This window comes from Quercus suber, unplaced genomic scaffold (genome assembly GCF_002906115.3).
Source record: "Quercus suber isolate HL8 unplaced genomic scaffold, Cork oak 2.0 scaffold_203, whole genome shotgun sequence".
Lineage (NCBI taxonomy): Eukaryota > Viridiplantae > Streptophyta > Magnoliopsida > Fagales > Fagaceae > Quercus > Quercus suber.
The window spans coordinates 206,443-227,834 of record NW_027069661.1 but is presented as its reverse complement, the minus strand read 5'-3'; the positions used below and the strand labels follow the sequence as shown (position 1 = coordinate 227,834).

The window sequence follows — 21,392 nt, the reverse complement described above, 5'->3', positions numbered from 1 at the left end:
GAGCAGCAACCCTAAAGAGATAATGAGCGTCCTAGACCCCCAATCGGAGACATAAGGATGATCTTAGGGGGAACATCAATTGCTGGGTCATCCAAGAAGGCCCAAAAGACCCACCTCCGATGGTTCAAAACATCCAGCTGACGGGCTCAGCACCAAAGATGGCGCGGAAAGATAGTCCAATCATTGGATTCTCAGAAGAAGATGCACGACGTCTCCACCATCCGCATGATGACACATTGGTTGTCACCCTACGACTAGGAGAGTATAACATGCACAGAGTGTTGGTAGACAACAGCAGCTCAGCAGAAATCATCTATTACCCGGCGTTCCAACAAATGAAAATTGATAGGGAACGGCTGATACCAACAAGCAATCCGCTGGTTGGCTTCGGAGGAACGAGAGTGTTTCCACTAAGGGCGGTCACGATTTCAGTGACAGTCGGAGATTATCCATGACAAATCACACAGGACGTGACGTTCCTTGTAGTCGATTGCTCATCCGCATACAACGCTATCATCGAACGACCTACCCTGAATGCGTGGAAGGCCGCAACTTCAACTTACCACCTGATGATCAAGTTCCCTATAGAGCACGGGATCGGTGAGTTACGAGGGAACCAGGTGGCCGCCCGTGAATGCTACATTGCCATGCTTGAGATGGAAGGCCAGTAGCAAACAATGAGCATAGAAGAGGCACAGACGGTAGCAGAGCCAGTAGAGGAGCTAGAAGAGATAATTCTTGATGAATCAAGACCTGAAAGGATGACCAGGATTGGGACACTGGCCAGCCAGCCATCCAACCCGTCAAGCCCTCATAACGTTCCTCAGAATGAATCAAAACGTGTTCGCCTGGAGCCACGAGGACATGCCCGGAATCGAAAGCTCAGTCATAGTTCACAGGTTGAACGTAAACCCATCATACTCACCTGTCCGATAGAAAAAGTGAGTGTTCGCCCAGGAGCGAGACGAAGCAATTGCACAAGAGGTGAAGAAGCTGCTAGAAGCAAACTTCATTCGAGAAGTCTACTATCCCGACTGGTTAGCAAACGTAGTAATGGTTAAGAAAGCTAACGGGAAATGGCGAATGTACGTCGATTTCACGGACCTCAACAAAGCATGCCCGAAGGACAGCTACCCATTACCCCGGATAGACACGTTGGTAGATTCGACGGCAGGACACCAACTTTTGAGTTTCATGGATGCTTTCTCGGGCTAAAATCAAATTAAGATGGACGAAGCTGATCAGGAGAAAACCTCCTTTGTCACTAGCCAAAGGCTCTTTTGCTACAAAGCGATGCTGTTCGGACTTAAGAATGCAGACACAACGTACCAGAGACTGATGAACAAAATGTTCACGCACCAGATCGGCCGGAACGTGCAGGTTTATGTGGACGACATGCTTGTAAAAAGCCCGCTCGAAAATGATCACCTAAAGGACCTCCGAGAGACTTTCGACACCCTCCGCTTGTATAATATGAAGCTCAATCCGAACAAATGCGCGTTTGGTGTAACTACGGGGAAGTTTTTAGGATTCATGGTATCCCACAGAGGAATAAAAGTCAATCCAGAAAAAGTTCGGGCCATCATGGAATTGGAACCGCCAAAGACTATCAAGGACGTGCAAAGACTAAACGGCAAAATTGCCGCCCTGAATAGGTTCGTCTCGAAAGCGACGGACAAGTGTCTACCATTCTTCAAAACGCTGCGAAAATCATTCGAGTGGACGAAGGAATGCCAGAAGGCCTTTGAAGAGTTGAAGAAATACCTCACATCCCCACCATTGCTCAGCCCCTCCAGACCTGGAGAAGAACTTTACCTTTACCTAGCTGTTCACAAGCAGCGGCACTGGTAAGAGAGGAAAACGGATCTCAAAGACCCGTCAATTTTGTAAGTCGAGCATTCAGAGGAGCAGAAGAGAGGTATCCACAAATAGAGAAGTTGGCCTTCGCATTGGTAACTGCGACAAGAAAGCTAAAGCCGTATTTTCAAGCCCACACTATCATAGTCCTGACGAATCAACCGTTGAGAAGAGCTTTGGGTAGCCCGGACGCAGCCGGACGAATGGCTTTATAGGCAATTGAGATGAACGAATTTGACATACAATACCGCCCACGAACTGCAATCAAAGGCCAAGCCGTGGCCGACTTCATCACAGAGTTTGCACAATTGGAAGGCAGGGGGGCAGAAGAAGCCGCGCAGTGGAGAATCCATACGGACGGATCGGCAAACAAAAAGGCAAGAGGAGCAGGTGTTGTCATCCAAACCCCGGAAGGGGATAAAATCAAGTGCATGATCCGATTCGACTTCCCCACAACTAACAACGAAGCCGAATATGAAGCGCTGGTAGCGAGTCTAGACCTCGTTAAAGCAGCAAGTGCTGAAAACATAGTCATACACTACGACTCCCAGGTGGTAATACAACAGATCGACGGTAGCTACGAGTGCAAGAATGAGAGGATGAAGAAATACCTGGAAGAAGTGAACAATCGGATCGGAAACCTCGAAGTAAGATTCGTCCAAATCCCAAGAGAAGAAAACGAATGCGCCGACTATCTTGCAAAAGCAGCCTCGGCAGAAGTCATAATTGTTCCCAAACAAGTATTGTCGTTTGTACAGCTCTCCTCGCTAATTGATGACGGAAAGAATGTACACGACGTCAGTTTTGAGAACAATTGGACTACACCTCTAATAGCATACCTAAGATCAGGTACCCTGCCAGACGGAAAAGACGCAACTAGAAAATTAAAGGTACAGGCCTCACGATTTGTACTGGTCAAAGATGTCTTATACAAGAGAGGATTCTCCCGACCGTACCTAAGGTGTTTGAGCAGCGAGGAGGCAGACTACGTGATGAGGGAGGTTCACGAGGGTATCTGTGGAAATCACTCAGGTGCGAGGTCATTAGCTCACAAGTTGATCCGAGCCGGTTACTATTGGCCTACTATGTTAAAGGATGCCCAGGCTTATGTCAAGACCTGCGACAAATGCCAGAGGTTCGGTAATCTGATCAGACAACCATCCGAAGAGCTCACACCCATGACGGCCCCTTGGCCATTTGCCTAATGGGGACTAGACATCATGGGCCCCTTCCCGACAGCTATAAGGCAGTTGAAATTCTTGGTAGTTGGTATCGATTATTTCACGAAATGGGTAGAAGCCAAAGCCCTAGCCACCATCACGGAGAAGAACATCCGAAGTTTCGTATGGAGGAATATCATTTGCAAGTACGAGATACCCAGGGTCCTCGTCTCGGACAACAGAAAGCAGTTCGACAATAGCACATTCAGAGACTTCTACTCGGAGCTAGGAATCAAGAATCATTACTCGTCACCAGCACACCCACAGGCCAATGGGCAAGTAGAAGTCACAAACCGGTCCTTGCTAAAGATCATCAAAACCCGCCTTGAGAGGGCAAAAGGCATCTGGCCTGAGGAACTGCCAAGCGTCTTATGGGCTTATCGTACTATATCAAGAACACCTACGGGAGAATCACCGTTTCGGCTGGCATACGGGAGTGAAGCTATCATCTCGGCAGAGGTAGGACTCACGAGCTATCGGGTGGAGAACTACGACAAAGATAAGAACGAAGAATCCTTGCGCCTTCAGCTAGACCTAGTGGATGAAGTTCGTGTAGCAACAAAGCAGAGTATGGCACGATACCAGGACCTCATGGCAAAATACTACAACTCCAACGTCAGGCATAAAGACTTCCAGATTGGGAATCTTGTACTACGGAAGGTCATGAGCACTGCCAGAGATCCTTTGCATGGAAAACTCGGCCCCAACTGGGAAGGACCATACAGGATCACATCATGGCAAAGGAAAGGGACCTACCACCTCGAAACCCTAGACGGACGGAAGCTGCAGCACCCGTGGAATACGGAGCACCTGCGGAGATACTACCAGTAGAGACAATATGAAGAGCATCAACGCTTCCCAGTTTCCAAGTTTATCATAAAGTTTTATTAGCTTTCCCAGTTTAAAAGTTTATCATTAAGTTTTTACTTTAAACAATCTTTTTCTACTATTTGGTTTTGTTATCACTAGTTTTACTTTCAAACAATTACTCCTGCAAGTGCCTTTTTAAGCCCTAGGGGGCAGGAACTTTTTCTACATGCTTTGTTTTCAATAAGAAGAAATATTCAGACACGACTATGATGTTCCTACTAAAACTCAGTCCACAAGATGGACGGGTCATCCCAAGAGAGTGAAAAATGTTAAGTCCCATAGAGGACGAATAAAACACAGTCCACAAGATGGACGGGTCATCCCAAAAGGGTGAAAAATGTAAAGTCCCATAGAGGACGGATAAAACTCAGTCCACAAGATGGACGGGCCATCCCAAGAAGGTGAAAAATGTTAAGTCCCATAGAGGACGGATAAAACACAGTCCACAAGATGGACGGGTCATCCCAATAGGGTGAAAAATGTTAAGTCCTATAAAGGACGGATAAAACTCAGTCCACAAGATGGACAGGTCATCCCAAGAGGATGAAAAATGTTAAGTCCCATAGAGAACGGATAAAACTCAGTCCACAAGATGGACGGGTCATCCCAAGAGGGTGAAAAATGTTAAGTCCCATAGAGGACGGATAAACACCGTCAACAAGATGGACGGGCTATCCCAAAATGGATGAAAATCCAAAGTCCACAAGCTGGATGGATAAATCCTAAGTCCACTAGGTAGACGGATCATCCCAAGAGGATGATAAATCACAAATCCACCAGCTGGACGGATAAATCCTAAAGTCCACAAGGTGGAAAGGTATAAGTAAATCCACAAGGTGGACGGATAAGTCTTCAAGCTGAGCAGATAAACTAAGTCCACAATGAGGACGGGCATAAATTAAGTCCACAAGACGGACCATCCCAAGAGGATGAAAAATCTAGTCCACAATGTGGGCGGATATAAACTTAGTCCACAAGGTGGATGGGTATAAACTAATTGGACGGACCCAGGTAAGTTCACAAGGTAGACGGATCATCTCAAAAGATGAAATTTCTTAAACCACAACCTGGACGGATGTTAAAAACAAGATAAGCAAAAGCATCGACAGGGTTAAATAAAATAGACGGATAGATTCCGTAAAACAAACCATCACAAAGGACGACGGACCTAGCATAGCTTAACATAAATAAGAACCCTTCAAGCCTTCAAGGGAATGTTTACATTGCCCCAAAACATGACGGGGAGTTATGAAATTGTTCTCCACACACTTTTGCATAAAAAATAAAAAACTAAACTGTTACAAATTACAAGTCTGTAACCAGCGGATCTTTCTCCTCTACATGACGGTCTTGATCATCCTTATGATCACTCTCAGCTGCCGTCTGATCAACCACCGTTTGGTCCACTACCGCCTGATCATCCTTGTTATCCTTAGGAGCTTCATGGGCAGGAGGGCTCTCACTAAACAGATCATCCGTATTGTCTGATTGAGCGGGCTGAACGGATGTTTGCTCATGGGCATTAATGTTGACGGATGACAAATCAAGCTCTGGATTCAAAGCCTTCACCTGACGGACGGCGTCATCAAAACCGTCGTTGTAGGAAAGGCTAAGCTCAGTTATGAGGGCCTCGGAGTCACAATACTCCCGTACCGCGACCTCCTTAGCCTGACGGATCTCTTTGTCTCTTTCCTCCAAAGCTTTTTTCAGGTCATCAGTTAGCTTGATGTACTCATCCCTTGCTGTCTCAGCCATTTTTAGTTTTTTATCTTGGACGACCTTCCAGGCCTTCAACTCAAGTAGTTCGTCCTCCGTCGCCTTGGCCTTATCACTAACACGGGCTAAGGTCGTCTCGTGGTTGAGACACCGTCCCATGATCCCCTTCGTCATAATCATGGCCTGAAAAGAAAACATAAGTTAAAAAAAAAAAAAAAAAAAAAAAAAAAAAAAAGAAAGAAAAGAAGAAAGGGGAAAGACGGAATACACGACGACAGATAATTTACCTGAGCAATGCTGAAAAGCGCCGTCTCTCCCATCACTTCCGTCGAATGGTTACACAAATCCTTGTAGTCCTCCGTCGTTATGATGGACAAAAGCCTCTCCAGGGCGTACTTGGAATCCTCATGGAGTAGAACGGGTGGCTTCTTCTGGCTTCCCGACGGATCGGTCATTAGGCCCTTACCAGCCCCATGCTTCACGGGTGTGACCGTCTTAGCCCCCCCAACCAACAAGCCAATGACAGGCTCCAAAGGAACCTTGGGCTTTTTGGGTGCACGGTCACCCATAGACGGTTGTTTTCTCTTAATAGCTTGCTTACCGGAGCCCGTTCCTGTAGGGTCCCCACCAGCTTCTTTGTTTTTGGCAGCTTATAGTCTGATAGCCGCTCTCCTTTAAGCGTCATCCATTTCTGAAGAGGCAGACGGGTGTCAAGTAATGAAATAAAATGAAATTAAACCAAGAAGTGTGACGAACTTACGTTGACGAGTGCGCTCTTCGTACTTGATGGCCGCTGGAGTTGGCTCGGGTCCGTCACAGTACCAATGAATGGTGTTTAGGTTGACGAGCTTGGCCCAAGTGCATTCCTCCGGTTTGGTCTTTGCGAAAATTTTCTCAAGGAAACTGAATTCCTCAAGTGTAACTTAAGGGCGCCGTCGGACTGTACAAAAGAAGACGGATGTTTAGAACATAGTGTTATATGGACTTTGAATAAGTGTTATATGACAGATTCATACCAGACAGGTTTAATATTCCCCAAACTTTGTCAACGGGCATGTGATCAGTTTCCCCTGGATGACACATCCAACCGTCGCCCTCAATGAAAAAATAACGGCTCTTCCAATCTCTATTCGAGTTCGGGGTCTCATAAATCACTTTCAAGACATGGCTCCTAGGAACAAAACTATACATCCCCTGAGATTTTTCTATCTCATCAGGACGGTAGCAATGGAGGAATTCCCTTATCGTTAACCGTCTTCCATCATCCGTCATGGCACCGTACAAGACTTCCATTGCTATAAAAACCCTCCAGGCATTTGGAGATATCTGGCTGACGGATAAACCTAGGTATTTGAGGAGTTCGCGATGCAGGGAACTTAGTGGGAATCTAAGGCCTGCTTTGAGCATTTGCTCGTACACTCCTACATCATCTACTCCTTTATAATAACATTTTTCTGACTTGAAGGGTAGACAGATGGAGATGTGGTCGGGTATTTGATAATGGGCTCTAAGGGTGCTAAAATGAGTTTCCTTAATGGTAGATGTAAAGGCATTCACCGTCCATTCTGGAAACATGATGAACTCCCTAAGTCCATCAGCTCCCACGACGGATGCAATTATTTGATCTTCGTCATCGGCGGAACCCTCATCTATCTCGACCATCTCCATATCCTCATTTATTGAGGACGGGGAAGATGAAGAAGAACTCCTCTCGCTTACATCGTCTAAGTCTTTGTGACCTGATGGGTATACCTCTTAATAGTCTGCCCCGTCACGGACGACCAACTGGTTACTTGACGCACTAGACATAGCCTACATATAATGACAAAACCTAAGACTCTGACGGTTTGGAAAGAACGATGGGGGCATAAAGTCGAAAAGAAAAGATATATAATAATATAACGAGGCCCAAAGGTAAATATAAACAAAAAAGAAGACAGATAAAAAATTACTTACCAAATTGCAGACGACGGATGAAGTAACTGGACGATCAAGTCTCTGGCAAGTATGACGGTCTCTCTCTGACAACGAGCTTCTTCGTAAAATAGGAAAATAAGAGGGGAAGAAGGTGGTATTTATAATAGGAAATGCACAGAAGGCGAAGCGACGCTTCGATCAAATACAACAGCCTATAGCAGCACGACATGTGTTATAGGTAATAAATGTGTCCCTGACAATCTGTCCAGATACGTGTAGCTCATGAAGTTAGAGCTATCACCGTCATCTCTATTTTTGACCGTCAAACCAATGATAAGACCGTCACTCCAATTTTTGGACTGTCATCTCTATTTGTAAACCGTCATCCCAATAATTTAGTCGTCACCCCACGTGTCTGTTTCCTCTATAACGATGGACCCATGGTGTGAGGGGGCAACTAAAGAGGTGAAAATAAGTTGACGAATCCAAGTATGGTCGATGGACGGGCTTAAATACTGGACGGACTCCTTATGGACGAGTGCAAGGCCTAAGAGAGATTTGATCTTGTTATCTCCAAGAAACCCTAGATGGGAATGCTTGCAGCACACGCCACATAATGAAATCCTAATGCGAACAAGACTCTGTTTGCCACATGCATTAATGGAGGATCTTCTCCATAAGGAAGGAGACTTGTCCATCACATTTGGGGCTCCTTAAGAGAATCTCTACAAGGAAAGACTTCAACTCCAAGTAGAAGAGGTCAACTTTCGACTACTATAAAAGCGCCAATACTCTCACAAATCGAGGTACGCGTAATTTACCCTCTCTAGCACACTAGAGTTGTGAGAATACTACTGACTTAACCTTCGGAGAGTATTTGGCCGGCACCACACCGGTGCTCTTTGTGAGGTTTTCTTCTTTGTATTGTGCAAGTTCACGCTTGAGCACGTAGGTATCGTGTGGCTCACTGGTGAATTCCTCGGCCTCATCACTTGATATACATACTGTTGGCTCAATTCATTATAGTTTAACTCAAAAACTAATTTTTAATTTGATATTAGAGTGAAAATGTTTATAACTATAAGACCTTAGATTTTGAGACATTGATAGATTTAAATATATAATCCCATGTCAAGATAAAGTTCAGACTGAACAGCAATAGTAGCCAAGGTTTCAAAGAAAATGATGAAAGCATTGTTACTTTTCCTAGGACTCAAATGAGAGGTGGTTAACATTAAGAAATAGAAATGTTCACCAATTCGTCCATGACCAAAACACTGCGTTCTTTACAACCTTGACATCACTATCGTTCCCCAACATATCTTTACCCTCTTGCCCTATCACCACTACCACCACTACCTGTTAACAGTATCTTGATGTAGAACAAAAATGTGCACATCAGCACTCGATTTTATCAGATTTATTCTAATGCATCTCAAAATATATTGGATCTATGCAGTACCTTTGTTTCAAAATCTTTATTTCCCCCCTTTCCCTGAGATTATATATGCTTAAGAAGATTAGATAACTAGAATACTTGTGGCTTTCAAATGTCAACATGACAAATCAAAATCTGTCAAGGAATGTGCCCATTGTTCATGAGTAAAACATTTTTAGGCTTGAAATCCCTGTGAAATACCCCTGCAAGGAAATAAGTTCTAGATTCAGTAAAAGCATGAAGAAGTAAGTCTATATTATTGCACTTTTTACATTACAGATGCTTGTGCAGCCAAACATTGAAATTGAATCTAAAATATGCTGGAAAATTTTAAGCAGTAGAAATTGCAGTATTTAGAATATTTTGGCTATCTAAGGTATGATTATGCAGGTACAAGGACCACTCTTCCAAAGGTGTGATAGAAAAGTTCACACAACAATCAGTGACAACAAGTTGACACAAGCTCATCTGGAGAAGCAAAATACTGTGGCATAATGGGATTTGTAAACTATTAGATAAAGTACTATATTAGTCAAGTTGTCTAAGAAAAAGTTCTTCAACAAATCAATTATTGACTTAGAATATGTTTTGAATTCTCACTTCTGAAATTCATCACTTTAGACATCATCAAGATTAGATTACCTTGACAGTGAAGATACTCCAATGCAATCCTTACCTCTGTAGGATAAAATACAAAATCATCAATGACTTCAGGTCGATTGGAAATTTGAAATAAAACTTAGTAACAATTCACTGGGAAAATAAGACTGTGATAGATTGAAAAAAATATATATATGTCAGCTATATATTGTATCTATTTGCTTGCACAAAAAATTCTTTTTAAGTGTTCTGACATGTGTACAAGGAATTTATCAAAACAATTAATTGCAACCTATAAGACAGTACTAATAAAAATCTTCTTGAATAATTTTTAGGCTCAATTTAAATCATGATTAGGCTTAGAACATGACAATGTAATTTTGCCTATCAAGATTACCACAAAAGCAATAATTTTCTGCAGAGGTTTTTGATGAAAGAGTAAATACAGGCAAGCATTTTTGTTTTTTTGCAAGTAGCAGGTGCCTTTTGGAACTTATTGGCACCAAAAAATTCTTTCTCTGTATAAGAGCAGCCCCATTACCACTAATAATTCCCTTTATGTTGGTTTCAAGAACCACAGCCACTGCTCTTACTCCTCCAGACTGATGCAAAGCCTCAAAGTTCTTATTCCTCACCATGTCAATTGAGCCTTTTCATATCAACACTGAGAATGTAAACAGGTTTTTCATTCAAGGAACGCTCATTGAAAGGCTGCACAATAATGGAATTGGTCAATTGGTGCTGTATATATGCAAGGGCAGCTGTAAATCAGTAGACCATCTTTGGTTCATTGTTTAGTAGATCATGATTATTGGGCCTTTGTTTTGTTGCTTTTGGGGTACATTGGTTGATGTCAAGAAGGTGATAGATGTCCATTATTGCTTGAAGGCACACATACAACACATAAATATCATCATTTAGCTGGTAGTTCCTCACTATCTTATGTGGACAATCTGGTGGGACTGGAATACTTGAACATATATACATGTTGTACTATGACTTTTTTGGGGGGTTATTTACATTCATGATTGTAATTCTTTATGAGGCTCTACATTTTAACGCTACTCTTCTTTACCAAACTCATTTCTCAAGTCTTAGTCAATGTCTTCAGCCTCGGTCCATAGCACGTGTGTAGCTGTGAAAGGATCTCCGTCAAAAATATATGGTCATTGGCCACGCGATCACAGTCACTACCATTGCTGAACCTCATCACCACCATAAGTCTCCTAAACTATTTCTTCTAGTGACGCACAGCCGAGTTTCTAGCAGAGGACACCATCTCAGGTGCCATCACTAGACCAAGCCTTGCCGCTGTTCTAAACCTTGGATCCTATGTTATTGATCTTTGCTTTGTCGGTCCTAGTGCTCTCCATTGCGTGGGTCTAGTCTCTTTGTTGTTGCTTGATGTATTGCGTTGACTTGGTTGTTGCTGATGGTTTAATTTCAATCCTTTCTTTGAGTTTTCTGAGTAGGAAGGGATTTGATAGAGTGGTTGGTGTTTTTGGTTGTAATTGTTGTTATTTCTTTGGTGAGGAGGAAGAGAATTTTCTGTGTTTTGGTGTTTGCTTGTAGGAGGTTGATGGTGAGTTTCCTTCTTGAGAATTCTTCTCTGTATTTGATGAGAACTTCTAGCTGTTTCTTTGGGTTTTTGTTTTGAGTATTAATGGAGGGTAGTTTTCTAGTTGTGGAGGCTGTAAGTGGGTCTTTGATGAGTGAGAATGGAGGATAAGGTTGATGGTGGGTCTTTGACGAGTGAAAATGGAGGACAGGGTGTATTGGCCACTGGTCCTAAATTTAGGGGGCGTCTTGGCATTTTTGCTTACTTCTTATGATGTTTAAGCCTTATGGGTACATTGTTTAGGAAGAGTCAACAAGGTGCTTGGTGTGGGCCTTTATACTTATCCTATCCTTGATCCTGTTACAAAAATAGGCTATAAGGAATGTCGGTAATCATTTACTTGTAAAATTTGATGAAAAATTGAGAGGGTCACGGTATAAACAAAGTTAATGAACTTTAGTCTGACCCTTTTTCAATATTTTGCTGGGAATATTTGAGCTTCATAAAACAACAATTTTTCCACTTTGCTATTCTTTGCCTTGAGTCATCCAGATACTTACACTACTGTAAAACTTGATTCGAAATAAAATTGGGTCATAAAATTACTATAATCTTCTTGAAGTTCAAAAGTGAAGAAGGAACTACAGAATCTGACTTTGGTAATCTTACAACTTCTTAATGATGGGTATTGATTTTTCGAAGAGAAATGAAATTTCAAATCTGTGAGGGAATTTGACAGCAGTAATTAACTCCTAACAACTTGTTTGCCCAAGTGAGTCCACATTAGTTGGACTTTTTAATATGGACCTGATTTCAAGATTTTTGATGGACCTACGCATCAGGCTTGTTTGAAATTGAATTCACCTAATTTTTGTTGTAACCGACTAGTCTATGGGGCCTTGGTCCACTTGCTCTTAAGAGTAATTTCATCCCTGTTTGTTGGGCTGCGTTGAGCTAGTTCTGAACACAACCGCTGTATTGTCTCTAGGTTTCTTAGCCCAATATTGGACCAATCACGTCCACTATGTCCGAACACCGCCCTCGTTGCATAGTGTTCTTTTTTTTGGGAGATGAATAGTGGTTTTTAGGCTGGTTTGTTTAGTCCTTCAATATTGACTCAAAAATAAGGAACAATGAATAAAAAGTGAAGCAAGATAAAGAAGATTGAAAAAAAACGGATTAAAAAGATACAGATAAAATTTAGAAAAAAAGAAAACAAAACAAAAACAAAATAGATTAAGTGTAGGTGTTTTTTGGAAGACTGCACGAAAGGAATACAACTAGAAATGTTTTAGTTTGGGATTTATGTCCCACGATAGGTTCAAATAAAAATAAAATAAAAAAACAAATAAAAGTTTGGGATTTATGTCCCACGAAAGGAATATATATATATATATATATATATTTTCTTTTTGAGAACCAAGTTTTTTTTTTTAATAATTTAATTATTATAATATGCGGAGAATGTGAATTCAAAACTGTGGCATTCTTCATAAAGAAAAAAAGCAAGTCAATATTGCTGAGTTTAAAAGAACTTGATCTATTTTGTATACTTATTCATAACTAGAAGCTCATTTGAGGAAAAAAGAAAAAGAAAAATCACTAAAAACATTTTTTAAAATTAGCTTTATTTGAAGATATAAAGAAATTTTTATCTTGAGATTAGAGGGATCATGAGCTGGGTTATTTTAATAGCTTAAAGATATACCTCGCTAGTATTTTCAAAGGTTTGACCTTTTTGTAAATGTTATGTTGTAAGTCTTGTCTTTTATTCCCTCTTTCTCCATCTCCCTTGTCTTCTGTTTATATTATTAAAAAAAAAAAAAAAAAAAAAACTTAACTCCCCTCCATCAGGAAATGAACCTGAGCTTATCCTTTTGATAAATACACCCTACTACACAGTAACCATCAAACAAATTAAAAACCAAAAGCAACCCATTCAAAAAAGTTTTCTTGCGGAAAAACCCAAGAAAACAACAAAAGCTTGAACATTATTGGTACGTATGGAGGTTGAGAAGATGATGGATCCATTGAGAACAAGGGTCTAGTAGCGTGTGGGTCTGTACCAACCATAAGAGTTTCAGTGATTTGAGAGAGAGCTGGAGGTTAGAGAGAGAGATTTTCTGGCATGAAGGGAGAGAAGGAAGAAAAGGAAAGCAAAAAAATAAAAAATAAATGGATAATAAACAGTGCACAAACGGTGTTAGTGATTAAGGACCAAATTGGTCATTTTGTAAAACCTTTGGATGTGTTTGGTAATACCCCAAACCTCATGGTAGGTTATTTTAATTTACCCTTGAAATTTTACCAAACATGTGCCAAATAACAAAAACAAATTGCAACACTCAATGACTCAGATTTTGAAACTGCCGAAGCTAGTGTTTACTAATATGATACTAGAATCAAATTGTCAACAATGCCCTTAATTTTAAGGCCTTATTTTGTAATAGTGTTTAAACAACGAAAATTATTATTTAAACACCATAATATATATTTCTACATACTTTTTTTATCCATACGTATTTTTACAAAATTTAAATAACGTTAATAAAAATCTCTTACCAAACAGCCTATGGCATTGATAGATTTGGACACAACCTGACTGAATCTACAAACATGACGAAACCATTTTTCCCATTTAAAAAAATAATAATAATAAATTAGCATATTCATACGGATGGTGATTTACTACACTCTTTACAACCTATAAATTACCATTGTACCCCAATGTAGCAGCATCTTAATATTATAATATGCAAACACTCAACAACAAATACCTTTAATCTAATTCAATTGGGCCAAATCAGTCATCATAACTATATATATATATATAGCATAATGACAATATGACATCACCAACCAATATAGACTCAGTTTATTTTTTGGTAGAAAGACTCAATGATTTCAACCTCACCGACGTTACCGTATCTGCAAATGATAATAATTAAAAATCTAGAGGTTACCTATAGCTTGTAGATGATTTGAGCCCATAGCCTCACAAAATGGGCCGAAAAAGAAAAACGAGAGAGATACTATCTTGGCCCATTAAAGGTGAGTTTGGTTGAGCTTTTTGTAAAAGTTTATAATGAAAAAATTGAGTTTTCAAAAAGTGCATAATGAAAAAGTTGAGTTTCAAAAAACTGAGTGTTTGGTAAAAGTTGTTAAAAAGTGCTTTTTGAAAAAGCTGAATGTTTGGCTAGCACTTATAAAAGTTGCAGTTTGAGGGATAAATTACCAAAAATGACAATGTATGTATAAGGGAGTTTATTTTTTTTTTTTTTTTTTTTTGTATGTGAATTTATTTCATAATTATAATAATAATAATAATAATAAATATATATTATTGGTATTATTTTAATAATGTTTGGGAAATTTTTCTTTTTTAGTGTCATAATTATTTGTTATTACCATTAATGACTTCTTATTAATATTAATTAAATCTAAATAATTTTCATCATCATGAAGCACAAAATGAAAATGTAAAAAGATGATAAAATATACACCAATAATCCAAGTTTAAATTGTACTACATAAAAATGTAAAAAGATATAAAATATATATCAATAACCTAAGTTTACAACACAGAAATGTAAAAAAGATGATAAAATACATACCAATAACCCAAGTTTAAATTGTACTACATGATAGAAAGGAGTAATTACTACTCACAAAGCCAAATCCTCCAAATCTATAGGTCTGCTTGGAGACAGCGAATCCCTTCCAATATTTATTGATGAAAATTTTCTCATATGGAAGTTCAAAAAAGGCAGCAGCTATGCTTTTTTCTTTGAAATGTTCTTCATAATCAGATTCAGATGCAACAGTAATGATGTTCTTTGAATTAAATTTAAGAACATTCTTTAAGTAATTCATTACAAATGAATCATTATCACAACCAATTTTTGCATTGGTGCTTGTCAGCCACTCGATATCTCTAACTGGTTGTAGTCGTTGCACAGTGAGCATGGAAGACAGACTAGCAGTGTAGCTTGAGGTTAAGATCAATACAACAAAGAGCCAAACTACCACCACGGCTCGAGTGAGGTTGCTATAAACTCTTTCCCCTGCAAATGTAATTGATTCCATTCATTAGAAATTCCATCCTGGCTGATGTTTAGTTTTTATCTCTGGGGGCTTCTATTGATTAGAAAGAAATATCATAATAGGATGAACCTAATTGATCATAAAGGGATTAGTCCATTTTGTAAAATTAGCATTATGTTGTAAGCAAATTATTGCATCAAGTGCACATTTATTTCAGACACAGTATATTTTCCAGTCAAATATGACCTGCAACCTTGCAGTAATTCTATCATTCTAAACCTCAAACTTAAATCAGCATTCAGATAAATGGGCAATCTGGTTAAATCAGCATTCAGATAAATGGCTACTGGCATATAGTTATTTCTTTTTACTAGTAGGGTAATTATAAAAAATGAAATGAAAACAGAGAAGCAACACAGTAGCATAAGTATTGTGAAAATTTATATGTTACAGATTATAGATACCAAGGTCAATATGAAGGATGGTTTACAACTTATTTACAGAACACAGACATGGCAGTAGCTTCATCTGGATACTTCAGCAATGATCATTCAGCAAACATTCATTATGAGTAATTAAGCTAACAAATATGAATCAATGATGGCATCATGAACCATAAAAGAAAGAAAAAAAATCGGTAAAACCTAAAACAAAAACAAATCCATCTCCAAAATCATGGAAAATCCAGCATACTCCATATTATTAAATCAATGATGGCATCAAGAACCACAGAAAAAAAATAATAATAATCATCCCTATAATAATAATAAATTTTTAAAAAAAATCTGTAAAACCCAAAACAAAAACAAACCCATCTTCAAAAATCGAGATCCAAAGACGCACACACGCACGAACACAGTGACACACACAAACACAAACACGAACACGCACAATGAGAGAGAGAGTTTTGAGAGAGAGAAATGAAAGATAAAGAAAAGGGAGGGGGTGTTGAATTGAGATGAGAGAAACAGGGGAGAGGACTTTTAGACAGAGCATCCACAAAATTTTAAAAAAAAAAATTACCCGGCAAGAGAACAAATAGATCTTTAGCAAGAACAAAGCATGCAAGATCCAAAAAAAATTTTTTATGGGTAAAAAAAAAAAAAAAATTCCAGATCAGTGTTGGTACCTGGTAGTTTTTGGTAGCAGATCGGTGTTGCTGGGTGCTTTGTTGATCAAAACTCTACCTTCAAAACGTATTTCTCAGATCAGATTAGACAAATAAAATTTATAAAAAAAAATTACAGAGGAAGGCCACTGAAGAAGACGAAGAAAGAAGAAGAAGAGGAAGAAGATTTCAACGGGTGACAAAAGAAAAGAGAGACTTACGCGCAAGGAGACACGAAGAGGGCAGAGCCGAGAGGAGATGAGAGGCATGAGGGAGCTGCGCAGACCAGTGAGATGAGATGAGATGAGAGGAATGAGGGCCACTATGCGTGAAGTCTGAAGACACCTTGCCCTTTATTCAAGGGCAATTTCGTAATTTAACTCTCCCAACAGATATATATATTAAAAGCTCAGCAATGCACGTTTCATTTATGCACCCCAAGCCCAACATAACGCAAATGCACGTTTCTTCAGAAAAACAAAACGCAACTTTTTCAGAAAAGTTGCGTTTTAAACTTACCAAACGCCAATTTTGGGCTGGCTTTTTTAAAAAGCCAGTTTTTGGGCTCAAAAAGCCCAAACAAACGGGCACAAAATTGGTGTGATCTAAGCCTATGGAGTGTTAAGGACTATGGAGTAGCTTTTTCTTTTTCTTTTTCCCTTCTTTTTGGTGTCAGCATGTCAGGTTTAATTGTTCTTAAGTATCAAAAGTGGTGTGTTTTGTTTATCTGTCAGGGGAAGATTGCTTAAGAGCATTTCTAGCAGTTTTTTCAAATTTTTGCACTATTTAGAGAATGAACAATGACATTTAGTTTTTACCTACTTATTTTTTCAAATATATTTCCAACAGAATCTCTATCCCATTCTCTATCTCATTTAAATATTATTTTTTCATTCATTATTTATTCTTTTTTTAATCATCATTTATTCTTTTTTTAACCACTATATTTTTCAATGAGAAGTGTTATGTTCACAATATTTTACGCAATATTTTTACAACAAAATTTATGTGGAAAGTTGTTACTAGTTCTAATTTGAACCTACCACTGAAATTTTTTTTTCACTCACCAATATTAACTAATAACAATTTGTTACTTAAAATTTATTGTGAAAATATTGTAAAAATATTGTGGTAGTATTTTTCAATTAGGATTTTTTATTTTTTATATTATTTTTCTTCCATTCATTTCATTTCTTTTTTTTCTTTTTTCTTTTTCTTGTTTTTCTCCTTTACACAAGTGTCCAGCCCCCCTTCTTTTAATTTTCTTTTTCACCTCAGGAACATTCTAGCATCTCCATTTGCTTCACATCAGAGAGAGAGAGAGAGAGAGAGAGAGAGATCACAAACACAAACCCACCGCCGACGACAGCCCGATCCTAACTACCAACACAAACACAGCCCAATCCCAACCATAAATGCAAACGTTGTCGTCAATCCAGACCACAAACATAAACACCTTCATTAATCCCGACCACAAACACAAACACATTCCGATCTTAACCCAAACCCACAATTTGATCTCAACCCAAACCCACAATCAGAAACCCCAACGACTCACCACCACTAGTAGCAACAAAACGACACACTCCACCACATCACCACCAAAATACCCAGCAAGGATCGGAATTGATTTTGAGGAAGGAACTGTGTGGTGGATGCGTGAGTACCATGGAGGCAGTAGTGAGAGCTTCGGCCACCACCATTGAGGCACTGCCAGTGGAGGCCAGTTGAGCTTAGGCCTCCACCGCATCTCCACCGCCGCTCCAGCATCTCCATCACCGCTCCAGCATCTCCACTGCCACTCGTCGTCCTCACCACCACCAGGCTAGGTCAGATCGGCTTGTTCTTTTTTTCTTTTCTTTTTTCTTTTTTTTTTTTTTCATATTTGCTTGTTCTAATTTAACTTTATTTTAAGAATTGGATTTTGTTTTGTGTTTTGTGTTTGGATTAATTCTTTTGCTCATGAACAAGTCTCTCTCTTTTCTCTTTTTTCTTTTTTTTTTTCTTTTTTTTTTTTTTTAAAAAAAAAATCCGTAAAACCTAAAACAAAAACAAACCCACCTCCAAAATCATGGAAAATCCAGCATACTCCATAGTAGAAGTCAATTTTGTTCAACAACCTAAACTCCCATTTTTTGGCCAAGAGAAAGTCAAAACAGTAACATTAAAAACTAATGCAGAGTAATAACTCAACAAGCATTCATTCTGAGTAATTAAAGTTAACATTCTATTATTGAATCAATGATGGCATCAAGAACCACAAAATAATAATAATAATAATAATAAATTTTAAAAAAAATCTATAAAACCCAAAACAAAAACAAACCCATCTTCAAAAATCGAGATCCAAAGAGGCACACACGCACGAACACAGTGACACACACAAACACAAACACGAACACGCACAGTGAGAGAGAGAGTTTTGAGAGAGAGAAATGAAAGATAAAGAAAAGGGAGGGGGTGTTGAGTTGAGATGAGAGTTTGCAGGGGAGAGGACTTAAGACAGAGCATCCACAAAATAAATAAAAAAATTTACGAAGCATGTACACACAAATTTTTATCAGTACCCGGCAAGAGAACAAATAGATCTTTAGCAAGAACAAAGCATGCAAGATCTGAAAAAAAATTTTGATAGGTAAAAAAAAAAGAAAAAAAAAATCAGATCAGCGTTGGTACCTGGTGGTTCTTGGTAGCAGATTGGCCTTGCTTGGTGTTTTGTTGATCAAAACTCTACCTTCAAAACGTATTTCTCAGATCAGATTAGACAAATAAAAAAAAAATTACAGAGGAAGGCCCGCTAAAGAAGACGAAGAAAGAAGAAGAAGACGAAGAAAGAAGAAGAAGAGGAAGAAGATTTTCAACAGGTGACAAAAGAAAAGAGAGACTTACGCGCAAGGAGACACGGAGAGGGCAGAGCTGAGAGGAGATGAGAGGCATGAGGGAGTTGCGCAGAGCAGAGAGATAAGATGAGATGAGAGGAATGAGGGCACTATGCGTGAGTCTGAAGACACCTTGCCCTTTATTCAAGGGAAATTTCGTAATTGAACTCTCCCAACGGATATATATCAAACGCCCACACCCAACTTTTCATTTATGCACCGAAGCTAACCCAAAACACAAACACGCGTTTCTTCAAAAATATAAAAAGCAACTTTTTCCAGAAAGTTGTGTTTTATACTAACCAAACACGCGTTTTGAGCTGGCTTTCTTGAAAAGCCAACTTTCGGGCTTCAAAAGCTGAACCAAACGGGTACTAAACGAGAGTGGAGAGGACCAATGATGGATATGGGGTTGTTTTTACTTTTTACTGCCTCAGCCCAAAGATGCTAACTTTAATCTATATCTGCTATGTTATGGAAGATTTTTATTATTATTATTATTCAACTCACACACGTGGAGGGATTTTTGAAAGAACAAAGTTTTGAATTTGTTCGGAAAGAAATCCTTCAAACTCTCTTTATATATTTTTTTTATTGAATGTGAATTTTGATAATCTAATAATAGATTGCACTTTATTATTTTTTATTATATACTTATACTTGCAAAATTTCAAGGAGACAAAAAATCAATAGCTATGTCATATATTAAATGTTTAATTTCAAGTTTTTACACCTTTAAATTATACATAAAAAATACGTTTATGTAAACATTGCATAACGGGTCAGGATTTGCTGACCCAACCCGAATCTAAATTTTTTTCGAAGAAAAAATGAATCCACCCATGACTTGACCATTTTTTGCAAGTCAACTTGACCCAACTTGGCTAACTCGTGACATGACTTTTAAAAAAAAAATTGTAAAAAAGGAAAATAAGACATGGTTTTTTTTTTTTTTTTTTGGGCTTTACAATGCAAAAGACAAACTCAATTAACAAATATAATGTACATGATTATTATATTTTTATAAAACAAAATCAACTTTTTACTTTTTTTGGATAACGTCATTCAAATACAATGGTCTCAAGAAAACAATTAAGATATTTATCTAGTTGCATGAAAACAAATTGAAAGATGAATGATTGATGCATTATTCTTGCTTGAATAACACAATAAGTAAAGGCTTTTAGATATCAAATGACAAAGTACATGCTAAGATAATTTGGTTGCAATAGAGTTAAAAAATATATTTAAAATTATAAACATCTATGAGAAACATTCATAAGTGTGAAAAGAATGAAGTCTAAGTATATCAATGAAATTAGCATCAATTATGGGTGCTTGAACCTACTTTTTAATAGTCCATAACCAAAACAAACCACTTTTCAAAATAAAAGAAAATGTTTTCTTGTGTGTCTATTGCTGAATAATGACATAATATTCACAAAAGAGACAATGTATAAATTAGTAAGCAATCAAAATTTGATGTATATTTCCAAATTGATACATAGTGTCAATCATAATGAATCTAAAATTAAATACAACTATAGATTATTTTCTATGGTATTAGATTATGGAATTGGTTTTTAAGATTGTAAATTTTTTATATGTTTTTATTTTTTTATCAAATTAGCTATCCAATATCCAATAAAAAAATTAGCTATCCAATATCCAATAAAAAAATTAGCTATCTAATAGGGCATATGTAATTTTGTTTTATGTTTTGGGGTGTTGATATTTTGTAGAAGTGAAACTTGTGTGTTTGTTTTAATTCGATTTTCAAAAGGTAGACTAGATTCCTTTGTGTTTGTGCTATTTTGTTTTGATTAACAATGTTGAGATTTGTATAATTTATAATTATTGAACAAATGTGAATTTGTTGAGCTGAGCTCTTTCTTGTATGAGTAGTGAATTATGTAAGGTTGAAATTTATCAACCATCTTGTTGGCTTTATTCCGTGTCATTTTGCTTGTAATTTAAGCACTTAGTAACCCTGTATTTAGGTGGGATCATTGTAAGGGTAGTGTGTGAGAAGATGTGAAGAAAAACTCAAGTTTGTGCAAGAAGGCAGAGTTTCGTGGTTAAAACTTGCGGCTAACTTGCGATTGGTAAGCCGCCAAATGCTGGCACGTGAGATACACACAGGGGAGCTGAAGGGTCACACCAGCTGTCGCACTGCAAGACAAAG

General features: G+C 38.3%; 1 long non-coding RNA gene across 1 annotated transcript; it reads right to left on the bottom strand.

Annotated features, from left to right (window-relative positions):
* Positions 1 to 14,788: 14,788 nt before the first annotated feature.
* On the bottom strand, positions 14,789 to 16,645 carry LOC136070011 (uncharacterized). The gene is made up of 3 exons (XR_010631218.1): positions 16,550 to 16,645; positions 16,350 to 16,407; positions 14,789 to 15,240 (listed from the first exon to the last, which is right to left on the bottom strand). It is a non-coding gene; the product is annotated as an uncharacterized LOC136070011 (long non-coding RNA).
* Positions 16,646 to 21,392: the final 4,747 nt, after the last annotated feature.